Source organism: Phyllostomus discolor, chromosome 7, assembly GCF_004126475.2.
Source record: "Phyllostomus discolor isolate MPI-MPIP mPhyDis1 chromosome 7, mPhyDis1.pri.v3, whole genome shotgun sequence".
NCBI lineage: Eukaryota > Metazoa > Chordata > Mammalia > Chiroptera > Phyllostomidae > Phyllostomus > Phyllostomus discolor.
Window position 1 is genome coordinate 90669931 of NC_040909.2, and position 12109 is coordinate 90682039.

The following is a 12109-nucleotide window of genomic DNA, read 5'->3' on the forward strand; positions in this document are numbered from 1 at the left end:
TTCAATATTTTTTATATAAAATCTCATACTTTACTCCTTTCTTGTCTTACACCATTTTGCCTTATTTCCCTTTCTTAACTTTCCTTTATTTTTATTTTTTCTCTTTCTTCACCTTGTTTCTGTTCCAGTCTCTTATTGTTTTTCTTCCCTTTACCTCTCCAAGTCATTTTTCTTTCCTTTGGTCATCTCATATTCTTTTTTCTGTTTTATAATATTCTTATTCTCCTTCCACCATGGTTGACCTTGATCACTTGTCATTGATACTGCTGTGGCTGTTGTTTTTCCTCAATTTTGTTAGTATTTTTAAATTTTTATATTCTTCTATTAGTATTTCAAACTTCATATTTTACTCTTCCTTTTTCTTGTTCCATTTTGCCTTCTTCCTTCCCTTTATTATTTGTTTTACATTTTATTTTTTCTATTTCTTCATCTTGTTCCCATTCCTTAACCTTATTATTTCTCCTCCCTTTACCCTGTCAAAATAATTTTTTCTTTCCTTTATTCATCTCATATTCTTTTTTTACCTTTCTTATAATATTCTTATTTACTTACCACCTTTATTAAGGCCTGCTCATTCATTGTCAATATTGGTGTTGTTTCAGGGGGTATGGGTGCTGTGTGGCTTTGGTTTTCTGCATTGCTTGCTTTGTTTTGTCAGCAGCTGTACAACAGCATAGGAGATTAAGGAGACTATACTTCTGAGTCCACTAGGACTCCTACCATGCCAGGTTATTCCACAAAAACAGGGAGTCAGTGCAAATCAATCTAATACACAGAAACAAACACAATGAGACACCTAAAAGGGGAAAACAAAGGAAAAACCCCTAATCTAAAGGAAAGGGACATCCCCAAAAAAGAGCTAAATAAAATTAAGGCAAGCAACTTATCAGACATAGAGTTCAAAGTAATGTTTATAAGGATGCTAAAGGAAGTTAGAGGGAACTACATCAGCATGAAAAAGGATATAGAAACTATGAACAAGAACCAGGTGGAAATGAAGATTACAATATCTGAAATGCAGAATGCACTTCCAAATCAGTGAGTTGGAAAACAAGGTAAAAAAAAAAAAAAAAGCACCCAGTCTGAGCAACATAACAAAAAAAGACTAAAAAAGAATGACAATATTAAATGAAGCTTTGGGAACATGAAACATAATTATACTTGAATCACAGGGGTACCAGAATGAGAAGAAAAGGAGCAAGGGGTAGAAAACCTGTTTGGGAAAAAAATGACAAAAAACTTCCCTAACTTGGTGAGGGAAAATGTCACACAAGTTCAGGGAGAACAGAGAGTTCCAATCAAGATGAATCCAAAGAGGCTTGGAAGAATTAACATCATCAAATAGTCCATACTATCCAAAGAAATTTATAGATTCTACACGATCTCTATTAAAATACCAATGACCTATTTCACAGTTATAGAACAAACATTACAAAAATGTATATAGAACCATAAATGACCCTGAATAGGTGCAGCAATTTTGAGAAAGAACAAAGTAGGAGGGATCACCATACCTGATATCAAACTATATTACAAGACCACGGTAATCAAAACAGCCTGCTACTGGCATAAGAACAGACACATAGATCCATGGAATAGAATAGAGAGCCTAGAAATAAACTCAAGTCTCTATGGTCAATATTTGACAAAGGGCACAGAAGCACAAAATGGAGTACAAATAGCCTCTTCAACAAATGGTGTTGGGATATCTGGACAACTACATGCAAAAAAATAAAGCTTGACCACCAATTTATACCATATGCAAAAATAATTCAAGTAGGAAAAAGACTTAAATATAAGTTGTAACACCATAAAATTCCTACAGGAGAAGAAAGGCAGGAAATTCTCAGATATTCCACACAGCAATATTTTTACTGATATGTCCCCTAGAGCAAGGGACATAAAGGAAAGAATAAACAAATGAGACCTCATCAAATTAAAAATGTTCTGCATGGCTAAAGAAAATAGCATTAAAATGAAAAGGAAACCAACCATATGGGAAAACGTATTTGCCAATGATACCTCAGACAAGAGTTTAATCTCTAAAATATATAAAGAACTCACACTACTCTACTCCAGGAAGACAAACAATCCACCTAAAAAATAGGCAAAGGGCCTGAACAGACACTTCTCCAAGGAGGACATAAAGAGGCCCCAGGGATATATGAAAGGATGCTCAGCATCTCCAGCCATCAGAGAGATACAACTTAAAACCACAATGATACCACTTCACACTGGGTGGAATGGCCATCATAAACAAATCAACAAATAATAAGTGTTGAAGAGGATGTGGAGAAAATGGAACTCTAGTGCACTGTTGGTGGGAATGCAGACTGGTGCAGCCACTGTGGAAAACAGTATGGAATTTCCTCAGAAAACTGAAAATAGAACTGCCTTTTGACACAGCAATTCCACTGCTGGGACTATATCCTAAGAACCCTGATACACCAATCCAAAAGAACCTATGCACCCCATGTTCATAGCAGCACAATTTATAATAGCCAAGTGCTGGAAGCAGCCTAGGTGCCCATCAGTAGATGAATGGATTTAAAAACTGTAGTACATTTACACAGTGAAATACTACACAACAGAAAGAGAAGAATTCCTGCCTTTGGTGGCATCATGGATGGTACTGAAGGCTACTATGCTAAGTGAAATAAGGTAGTCAGTGAAAAACAAATGCCATACTATCTCACTTATAAGAGGAATCTAATGAACAAAATAAACTCTATAGCAAAACAGAACCAGAGACTTGGAAACAAGGAGCAGACAGCTGCCAGGGGAAAAGGGGAGGGGGGAGAATGGTGGAAACTGACACACACACTGACCCACAGTGTCCATGGCATTATGGATGAGATGGAATATATTCACACAGACTACCAAGTCCTGTGGAGGGAAACGGATGGCACAGCTACTCTCTGAAGGGAGAGCTCCTCAGAGCAGCCTGGTCACCCTCTCAAAAGGAGACTGCCTCGACCCTTGCCTTGACAGATTTTTATTGGGTTTCAATTTGCACAGGAATACAGGTAAAGTTCACTAATCATTGTCAGGCAGTAAGGATCCAACAATAGATAGCATACAAATAACTACAAGGGCCTATTCTGAGTCAGGGTCTGTTAGCTAAAGGGTACAAAACTTTGGGAAACAAATTCATTTCCTGCTCTGACCCTTATCATTTAATTGAGAGCATTCTTAGCAAAGCAGGTTTCACAGGAGTTTATGTATTCTTTTTTAGGCCTGATCACCTGGGGAACCCGCCCTTTCCAGCACAGGGCTGCACTGCCCTCTGTCATTATTTTAGTTTTAAGTCAGGCAGAAGAAGTAAGGCAGCCAAGAGATTAGGAGATTTCTCGAAGACAGAATGAGGACTCAGGCTATATCAAAGCCAAGGGGTGAGGATTCAACACCCCCTTTTTCTATAGTCCCGCAAGTCCTTCCCTGGGGCCTCCCCTTGATTGTGCCTGTCTTAGGTTGTTCCTCCCTTGGGGAATCTTACCCATCATTGACTAACTGACCAAGCATTGGGGGCCAGGCAGGGTGAAGTAAAAGGAACAGAGCTGCGTTCCTGCCAGAGAGATAAGCTTTGTCTCCTTAGTTGCTTCTGGTCTGAAGGTCACTCACTCAGCCTTAGCCATGGCGGGGGTTACAGCTTCTGAAACCAGCCAGGGCAGTTCCCAACAGAAACAAGGGGAAGACATTAAACAAAACGTGAATGAATGACCCGTGGACAATAGTGTGAGAATGGATTGTGGGAACAGAGGTGGGCTGGATGGTGAGGACAAAAGGGGAAAAATTGGGAAAGGTATAATACAAAAAACAAGAATAGTAATAAAAATACAAAGGAACAAATAAAAATAATAATATGACATCAACATTTGGGTGATAGAGAAAAAGCAGTAATAATAGAGAAATTTATATCATTAGAAGCCTACCTCAAAAACCAAACAAGATCTCATATATATAACCTAACAGTTCACCTTAGAAAAAGAGGAAACAAAGCTCAATGTCAGTAGAAGGAAGGAAATAATAAAAATTAGAGTGGGATTAATGAAATAGAGGACAAAAAAGGCAATTGAAAAACTGATGAAACAAAGAGTTAGTTCTATGAAAAGATTAATAGCCTCTTGCTAGACTCACTAGGAAAAAGAGAAAAGACTAAAATAAACAAAATCAAAAATGAAAGAGGAGAAATTATGACAGACACCACAGAAATACAAAGGAGTATATAAGAATATTATGAAATGTTTTACACTACCAAATTCTATAACCTAGAAGAAATGGATAAGTTCTTAGAAATACATTAACCTTCCTACACTGAATCATGAAGACCTAAAAAAATCTAAAGACATCAATCAACAGTAAGGAAATTGAAACAATCATCAAGAACCCCCCCCAAAAGGAAAAGTCCAGGACCTGATGGCTTTACTAGTAAATTCTACTAAATATTCAAAGGAAATGTAATACCTATCTTTTTCAAAATCTTCCAAAGAATTGAAGATTTAGGATATACAGCTTAACTCATTTTACATGGTCATCATTATCCTGATAACAAAATCTGACATGGACAACAAACACAAAAAAGAAAATTACAGACCCGTATCTCTGATAAATATTGCACCAAAAATCCTAAACAAAATACTAGTAAATCAAATACAGTAATAATACATCATGATCAACTGGTGTTTATTCCAGGGTCACAAGATAGCTCAACATATTCAAACCAATTGATGTGATATACCACATCAACAAAATAATAGATTAAAAGTATATGATCATATTAATAAATGTTTAAAAAGCATTTAAAAGATACACAATCTATTTTATTAAACACTCAAAATGGTATAAAAGAAAAGTACACCAACATAATAAAGCCATATATTACAAACACTGCGCAAATATCATACTTAATCATGAGAAAATAAAATATTTTCTTCTAATATCTAAAATAAGACAAGAATGCTCACTCTCACCTCTGTTATTCTACTTAGTACTGAAAATCCTAGCCAGAGTTCGGAAAAATAAACAAATAAAAGTCATATAAATTGGGAATGAAGTAAAATTATCACTTTTTGAAATGATGTGATTCTTTGTATAGAAAACATCAAAGTCTGGGCCAAAAAGCTATTAGGAACAAAAAACAATAAAGTGAAGCTTCAGGATTCAAAATCAATGTACAATAATTCATTGCATTCTTATATATTAACAATGAAATTTTAGGGAAAGAATTTAAAAATCCATTTATAATTACAACAAACCTAATAAAATACCTGGGAATATACTTAACAAAGGATATGAAAAAATTATAGACTAAAAACTACAAGACGTTATTGAAAGAAGTGGAAAGGCATTTTATGTTCATTGGTAGAAGAATCAATGTAGTTAAAATGGCCATATTACATAAAGCAATCCAATTTAATGCAATTGCCATAAATTTTCAATGGCATTTTCAAAGATATAGAACAAAAATCATCAAATTTCTATGAGAAAAAAAAAATACCTGAGTAGCCAAAGCAATCTTAAAAAAGAAAAAAAATTCTAGAGGTATCACACTCTCTGACTTCAAATTATACTACAAAGCTACAATAATCAAAACAGTATGGTATTGGTTTTGAAAAAAAAAAAAACAGACATGCAGACGCAGTGAAACATAATTAAGGGCCCAGAAATAGATTCCCATATATATGGGGAACTAATTTTCAACAAAGGAGCCAAAAACATACAATGGAGAAAAGAAAGCCTGTTCAATAAATGGTGTTAGGAAAATTGGAAAGTCACTTGCTAAAAAATGAAACTAGACTGCAAATTGTCACCATACACAAAAATTAACTAAAAAGGGATCAAATGAACCTGAATATAAAACGTGAAACAGTACAATACATAGGAGAAAACATAGACTTATGTTTCTTGGTCTAGAAACAGACTTATGAATCTTGGTCTCAGGAAGATTTTATGAATCTGACTCCAAAGGCAAGAGAAGCAAAAGCAAAAATAAATGAGACTATATCAAACTAAAAAGCTTCTGCACAACAACAATAAAACCAACAACAAAACAAAAAGAAACCAACTGAGGAAGATACAGTCATATCTCAGTATTCATGGGCTTCAGAACTTATCGAACCCTGTACTCATCATGTTCTGATGAGGAAAAAAATGTCTCAGGTTCGGCACTTGCTTAGGACTTGTTGCACTTCCTAGGACTTGTATGAGTCACAACATTGCCCCACAAGAGAAAATACTTCATTGTTCAGTATTCATCAGTTTTGGCACACATCACAAGTGCCAGAACAAATTACCGATGAGTTTGACATACCACTGTATTCACAAACAGTACGTCCAATAAGGGTCTAGTATCCAAAATGTATAAAGAACTCAGACTATGAAACAACAATAAATTAAACAGACATTCCAATTAAAAATGGGTCAAGCAGAGATAGAAGATGGTGGCAAGGTAGGTGTGAGTGGAGCCCAGTTCTCCCTGTGCCCAGCTGGAACACCTAGCTGATCTTCTGAGGAACAGAGTGAACAGCCAACAGAATCCCAGCTTTATATGAAGTTTAGAGGCCAAAAATTGTAGAGGACATTGAAAAACACATGGTGAGGAGATTGCATTAGGACTCTAAGGTCCCTGGGATCTGCGCAGGGACCTAGGCAGCTATGGCCCCAGCCTGGTGCCTGCCACAGGATATGAGAAGGCGAGTTAGATCACCAGCTCCCTCCCCGAACAGAGCAGGGAGGGCAACCCGGAACCACGAGAGACCTGGATGTTTGAAGTTGCTGGAGGGAATAGAGACGAAGTGGGACACACAGAGGTGGTATACATCTGCTGGCACTGTGGACTCCAGCTAGGTTATTACCAGAGAAATTGGGGAGTCTGGCAACACCTGAAGAAGGGAGGAGTTGAGCCTTGTGGGACCCTGACCTGGATAGTCTTCAGTCTGGTTAGACTGTTGGGCTGTGTGAGAAGCCAGGTGCTTGTTAACAATGGCAGGCTTAAACAAGAGGCTTTTACTCAAAAAAAAACAAAAAAAAAACGGGGGCGGGGGAGGGGGCTTGCAGCTGCTTTGCAAGGAACTCGTGTACAGCAGCTGCCTTGTCCAGAGGGTAATTTGAGCTGCACATCGAAGCTTGGCTCAGGCTTCTCGCCTAACAGCCCATTTGAGCCTTGGTCTGGCGCTTGACTCAGCTTGTGGGGCAGCTGATTCGCCCCTCTCATCCTGAGGCTGATTCGAGCCACTTGCCAGCACCTGACTCAGGCCACTAGGCCTTCAGCTGAGTTGTGACACTCACCTGGAGGCTGACTGGCACTGCTCACCCTGTGGCTGATTCTGGCTGCTAGAGGCACCACCCTCGCTGAGGCTGATTTGAGCCACTTGCCAGAGCTTGACCTGTGCTGCTTGCCCAGAGGCTGAGTGGCACCATACGCCGGGTAGCTGATTGGCACTGCTTGCCTGGCAGTGGGCTCCAGCCACAGTGTGCTAGCAAAGAGCAAGGAGGAGGCACACTGCATGGACCTCAGCGCAATTGGTGGACTAAAGGTGCACCAATTGGTGGATTAAAGGTGCAGCGCAATTGGTGGATTAATTGGTGGCCTGGCACAGATGGAGAGTGGGGGCCTGGCAGCTCATGGAGAATCTGGGCTGGAGCCTGAGCAACTGTGAGTATTGCAGTGCAGACCTGGCCCTGATCCTCACAAAACCATAGGAAGAGAGAAAAGTGAAGCCCAGCGCCCCTCTTCCTGTGAGATCCAGGAATACCAGCAGAACTTGTTCAAATAGTTTAAAGTCAGCAGGAGAATTACTTTTTTTCTTTCCTTTAGGCCTGTTTTGTTTTTGTTTTTTTTTTTTAATTCCCCAAGTGACTCAATAAGACCTGGAATTGTGAAAGGTCCAAACACAGATCCAAAGGGGGAGCACAAGGCTAACCCCCAAAACTGAGAAACTGATACAAATTTCACTTTGCTATCCCATAGAACTGGTATTTTATCATTTATTTGTTATTTTTACTTCTTTTATTAGTATTTTTAACTTTCTCTTCTTTCTGTTTAGTTTTCTTTGTTTTATTTCTCTGTTTAGTTGCATTGTTTCATTGGTTTTCCTTATTCTCTCATATTGTATTTTAATTTTCCTTCTTTCACTTCACTCATGTTCCAATAACACACTACTCTTGATCATGTACTTTCTATTGTTATCTAAATCATATATTTCTCATCATATTATTATTGTTCCAGTATTATTGTAAATAATTTTTGTTCCATACAATTGTAAATACTATACAGCAACCCCCCCCATCTTAGCCCACTTCACTTTATTCCTGAGTTTTATTATTGTTGTGGTTAACTCTATTCACTTGCACACTATGACTATTTTCTATCCTTTCCTCTCACTATATCTCATTAACCAAACTTGCATGAGCACTCCATTTTCTGGATTCAGCTCACAACCATCCTCCCCTCTCACAAGTCTTATCTCTCTTTCACCTTTTATAAAAAGTGGCTAGTTGGGTGAAATATCATAGTTAATGTTATCCACAGAATCTCCTAACTCTTCTCTACTTATTGGTACTTTAAGTCCCATAGAATACTGTCCCACTGTCTTAATCCATTTTGCCTACCTCCTGCCACTGATCACATACAAGAATAAGTGGGAGCTGCAAACATCAGTATACCTGCTGGAGGACAGAACCCACCAACAAGGGCACAACCAAAAGGCAAAAAAACAAGTACAACAAGAGAGCCCACACAAACAGAAGAAAGGGCAAACCTAGAGAATCCAGACAAAGAGATCAAAGAGACCACACCACTGAATCCCACAGAATTCCTACCATAGAAGTTCACCCTACAAAGACAGATAGCAAAGCAAAACATCACGAAGCACAGAAACAAACAAAAAGAGTCACCTGAAATGGGGAGACAAAAAAAAAAAAAGAACATGTAATTCAAACACATGGAAGACTCCCCACTAAAAGAGCTAAATGAGATGGAGATAAGCAAACCATCAGATATAGAATTTAAAATAGTAGTTATAAAGTTGTTCAAGGACAACTACAAGGAACTCAGTGAAAACTACAACAGTATGAAAGGAAATAGAAACTATAAACAAAAACCAAGAAGAAATGAACAATAAAATCTCAGAAATAAAAAACACACTGAAAGGTATTAAAAGCAGGCTGGATGAAGTGAGGAACAAATTAGTGTGCTGGAAAACAAGGTGGAAAGAAACACCCAGGTAGAGAAGCTGCATGAAAAAAGACTAAAAAAATATGAAGACAGCTTAAGGGAACTCCAAAATAACAAGAAACACAACAACATTCATATCATAGGACTACCAGGAAAAGAAAAGGAACAAGGGGTAGAAACCCTGTTTGAAAAAAATGACAGAAAACTGTCCAAACCTGGAGAGGGAAAAAAAATATGCAAGTTCAGGAAGCAGAGAAAGTCTCAACCAAGATGAACCCAAAGAGGCCAACTCCAAGCCATATCATAATAAAAATGCCAAATATTAAAGGCAAAGAGAGAATCTTAAAAGAAGCAAGGGAGAAACAAGAAGTAACATACAAAGGGGCTCCAATAAGGCTGGCAGCTGATTTCTCAACAGAAACACTCCAATTCAAGACAGAATGGCAAGAGATATATAAAGTAATGAAAAACAAAGGCCTGCAACCAAGATTACTCTACCCAGAGAGGCTCTCAATTAAAATGGAAGGTGAAATAAGAACTTTCCCAGACAAAAGAAGGCTGAAAGAATACATCTTCACCAAACCAGCCCTACAAGATTTACTAAAAGAACTAATATAAGAAGAGAAAGAAAAAAACGGAAAGACCGAGGAAAACAGGTACAAAGAGGAAAAATGAAAAAATGCCTTTTAATAATAACCTTAAATGCCAATGGATTAAATGCTCCAATCAAAAGACATAGGGTACCTGAATGGATAAGAAAACAGGACCCATGCATATGCTGCCTACAATAGACCCACCTCAGAACAAAAGATCTACATAGACTAAAAAGGAAGGGTTTGAAAAAAATATTCCAAGCAAATAAACAGGAAAAAAAAGCCGGAGTAGCAATACTCATATCAGACAAAATAGACTTCAAAACGTGGGCCATAAAAAGAGACCCAGAAGGACACTTCTTAATACTCAAGGGAAGAGTCCATGAAGAAGACATAAACATTATAAACAGACATGAAACCAACATAAGAGCACCAAAATACATAAGGAAAACCTTGGAGGACTTCAAGAAAGATATAGACACAAACACTTTTATAGTAGGGGATTTTAACACTACACTGTCAAAAATGGATAGATCTTCCAAACAAAATATCAACCAAGACATTACCACATTGAACAATATCCTAGATCAAATGGACTCAACTGATAAACATAGAGCCTTTCATCCAAAAGAAACAAAATACACATTCTTTTCAAATGCACATGGAACATTGTCAAAGATACACCACATAATAGAACACAAAACAAGCCTAAACAAATTCAAGAAAATTAAAATCATATTAAGCATTTTCTCTGACCACAAGTGACTGAAACTAGAAACCAACCCCAAGGAAAAAAAAACACAACACTCAAACTCACAGAGAATGAATAGCATGCTATTAAACAAAGAATGGGTCAGGAATGAGATCAAGGGAGAAACCAAAAAGTTTCTGGAAACAAATGAAAATGAACTCACAACAATCCAAAACTTATGGGACACAGCCAAGGCAGTCCTGAGAGGGAAGGTCTTAGTGATACAGGCCTACCTAAAAAAGATAGAACCATTTTAAATAAACAACCTAACCCTACATCTACAAGAACTAGAGCAACCACAACAAACACAACCCAGAGCAAGTATAAGGAAGGAAATAAGCAAGATCAGAGCAGAATTCAATGACATGGAGACTAAAAGCATGATTCTAAGGATCACGGAATCCAGGAGCTGGTTCTTTAAAAAGATAAACAAAATTGATAACCTTTAAGTAGGTTCATTAAAAAGAGAGAGAGAGCCCAAAGAAACACAATCAGAAATGAAAGAGGAAAGATTACAACAGATACCAGAGAAACACAAAGGATTGTAAGAAATTACTACAAAGAATTATAGGCTGAGAAATTTTAAAACATAGCTGAGGTGATTACATTTCTAGAAAAATATAAACTTCCAAAATTGAATGAAGAAGAAGCAGAAAACCTGAAAGTACCAAGAATAGCTGACAAAATTGAAGCAATATTTAAAAAACTCCCAATACACAAAAGCCCTGGACCACATGGTTTCACAGGAGACTTCTATAAAACGTTTAAAGAAGATCTAACCCCTATCCTTCACAGGCTATTCCAAAAAACAAACAAACAAATAAACAAACAAAAAAACAAGAAGGAAGACTCCCAAGCTCTTTTTCTGAAGCCAACATCATCTTAATCCCAAAACCAGATGACACAACAAACAAAGAAAACTTCAGGCCAATATTGCTGATGAACATAGACACTAAAATCTTCAACAAAATATTGGCAAACTACATCTAGCAATACATTAAAAAGATTATCCACCATGAACAAGTGGGATTCATTCCAGGGATGCAAGGATGGTACAATGTTTGCAAACCAATAAACATAATACATCACATAAACAAAAGCAAAGACAAAAATCACATGACCATATCAATGGATACAGAAAAAGCATTTGATAAGGTACAGCACTCATGTATGATTAAAACATTCATCAAAGTGGGAATAGAGGGAGCATTTATCAACATAATAAAGATCATATATGAGAGACCTACAGCCAACATCATACTCAATGGCCAAAAACTAAAAACTTTCCCACTAAGATCAGGACTAGGTTTCCCAACAAGACAAGGATGTTTACTTTCTCCTCTTCCATTCAACATAGTATTAGAAGTCCTAGCTATAGCAATCAGACAAGAAAAAGAAATAAAAAGCATCTAAATTGGAAAAAGGAAAACAAAACTGTCATTGTTTGCAGATGACAATGATAGTGTACATAGAAAATCCTATAGACTCCACCAAAAAACTGCTCAACCTAATAAATAAATTTCACAAAATAGTGGGATACAAAGTCAATGTTCAGAAATAAAAGGCATTTTTGTATGCCAACAATGAATT